The sequence below is a fragment of the Scylla paramamosain genome, unplaced genomic scaffold (assembly GCF_035594125.1).
Source record: "Scylla paramamosain isolate STU-SP2022 unplaced genomic scaffold, ASM3559412v1 Contig4, whole genome shotgun sequence".
NCBI lineage: Eukaryota > Metazoa > Arthropoda > Malacostraca > Decapoda > Portunidae > Scylla > Scylla paramamosain.
Window position 1 is genome coordinate 1,270,001 of NW_026973669.1, and position 2,500 is coordinate 1,272,500.

The 2,500-nt window shown below is 37.4% G+C and overlaps 2 protein-coding genes across 2 annotated transcripts in view; one reads left to right on the top strand and one right to left on the bottom strand.

Annotated features, from left to right (window-relative positions):
* Positions 1–2,500, bottom strand: part of LOC135096496 (procollagen-lysine,2-oxoglutarate 5-dioxygenase 2-like) — a 22,783-nt gene that overhangs the window by 18,232 nt on the left and 2,051 nt on the right. The gene's annotated exons all lie outside the window — the stretch shown is intronic.
* Positions 1–2,500, top strand: part of LOC135096494 (guanine nucleotide-binding protein subunit beta-2-like) — a 14,851-nt gene that overhangs the window by 1,384 nt on the left and 10,967 nt on the right. The gene's annotated exons all lie outside the window — the stretch shown is intronic.

The following is a 2,500-nucleotide window of genomic DNA, read 5'->3' on the forward strand; positions in this document are numbered from 1 at the left end:
CAAAGAGGTGAATGATTAACAGGAGCATGAGTCGATGGGTCAGTGTGAAGGTGAGTAACTGGAGTTTTGTCTGCAAGGAGGTTTATACAGGAATCTAATGTACGTAATCTGATCTAACCTAACCTAACCTAACCTAACCTAACCTAACCTAACCTAACCTAACCTAACCTAACCTAACCTAACCTAACCTAACCTAACCTAACCTAACCTAACCTAACCTAACCTAACCTTAATCTAACCTAACCTAACCTAACCTAACCTAACCTAACCTAACCTAACCTTAATCTAACCTAACCTAACCTAACCTAACCTTAATCTAACCTAACCTAACCTAACCTAACCTAACCTAACCTAACCTAACCTAACCTAACAACCTAACCTAACCTAACCTTAATCTAACCTAACCTAACCTAACCTAACCTAACCTTAATCTAACCTAACCTAACCTAACCTAACCTAACCTAACCTAACTTAACCTAACCTAACCTAACCTAACCTAACCTAACCTAACCTTAATCTAACCTAACCTAACCTAACCTAACCTAACCTAACCTAACCTAACCTAACCTAACCTAACCTAACCTAACCTTAATCTAACCTAACCTAACCTAACCTAACCTAACCTAACCTAACCTAACCTAACCTAACCTAACCTTAATCTAACCTAACCTAACCTAACCTAACCTAACCTAACCTAACCTAACCTAACCTAACCTAACCTAACCTTAATCTAACCTAACCTAACCTAACCTAACCTAACCTAACCTAACCTAACTTAACCTAACCTAACCTAACCTAACCTTAATCTATCCTAACCTAATTTAACCTAACTCAACCTAACCTAACCTAACCTAACCTAACCTACGTAACCAAACTTAACTTAACCTAACTTAACTTAACTTAACCTAACCTAACCTAACCTACCCTAATCTGATATAAATGTGTTTAACCAATGTTTTTTTTTCCATATTGTTTCTTTCTATTCAGTCATCCAACCTATTTCTCCCTCATGTTATTAATCTTAAGTGTGTGTGTGTGTATGTGTGTGTGTGTGTGTGTGTGTGTGTGTGTGTGTGTGTGTGTGTGTGTGTGGTGTGTGTGTGTGTGTGTGTGTGTGTGTGTTTTAACGTGTTTTCTCCACCTATTTTTTACCACTGAAACACTGACAAACACTTCCCTTCTCTCTCTCTCTCTCTCTCTCTCTCTCTCTCTCTCTCTCTCTCTCTCTCTCTCTCTCTCTCTCTCTCTTCTCTCTCTCTCTCATTCCTGTAGTGAAGGCAAGCGTGTGTATTTTTTTAAATGTTTTGATGTCTTATTTATTTATTTATTTATTTATTCCTGTTTTTGACCATTTAAAGAACAGCATAGAAGCTTCCTGAATGAACGAAAAAATTACAATTCCCGCCATGATTAACAAAAACTCTAACAGCATTTTTCAACCCTTGCCACACCTTTTAAGTCTCTCAAGCTTTAACCCTTTCACTGCCATACAAAGAGTAACACCAAAGCAATGCAAGGAGTCTTTATAAGTGTCTACAAGAAGGAAAGGGGTGAAAAGAATAGATTTTGCAATTTCTTCTTAGTTTACAGGCTGCATGTAGCTGTGCAACAAGGATAGGCGCCTCACAGTGATTGGTGATGAAGGATAGGTGTGCCAGATTGGAGTCAAAGGGTTAAGACTGGGAATATATGATTAAAAATATTGGTTCTCTATCTTAAATAACCTGAGTGGTGGTGAAAGATAGGTGTACTAGATTGGAGCCAAAGGGTTAAGACTGGGAATATATGATTAAAAAGCATTAGTTCTCTATCTTAATTAACCTGAGTGGTGGTGAAAGATAGGTGTGCTGGAATGGAGCCAAAGGGTTAAGACTGGGAATATATGATTAAAAATATTGGTTCTCTATCTTAATTAAGCACAGGAATGAAGGTACAGGTGTGCCAGATTGGAGCCAAAGGGTTAAGACTGGGAATATATGATTAAAAATATTGGTTCTCTATCTTAATTAACCTGAGTGATGGTGAAAGATAGGTGTACTAGGATGGAGTCAAAGGGTTAAGACTGGGAATATATAATTAAAAGTATTGGTCCTCTATCTTAATTAACCTGAGTGGTGGTGAAAGATAGGTGTACTAGGATGGAGTCAAAGGGTTAAGACTGGGAATATATAATTAAAAATATTGGTTCTCTATCTTACATAACCTGAGTGGTGGTGAAAGATAGGTGTACTAGGATGGAGTCAAAGGGTTAAGACTGTGAATATATAATTAAAAGCATTAGTTCTCTATCTTAATTAAGCACAGGAATGAAGGTACAGGTGTTGGATGTTAGCGAATTGTGTCTAAATTTAACACCTCACACAAAACACCAACTTTTAATATCTCAATCTGTTTTAATTATTATCTTACATGACACTCAATTCGCCTCTTATAACACTCCCTACCGTCCAGTCTACAGCCACTATTCTGAAACGCTTTCTCTCTCTCTCTCTCTCTCTCT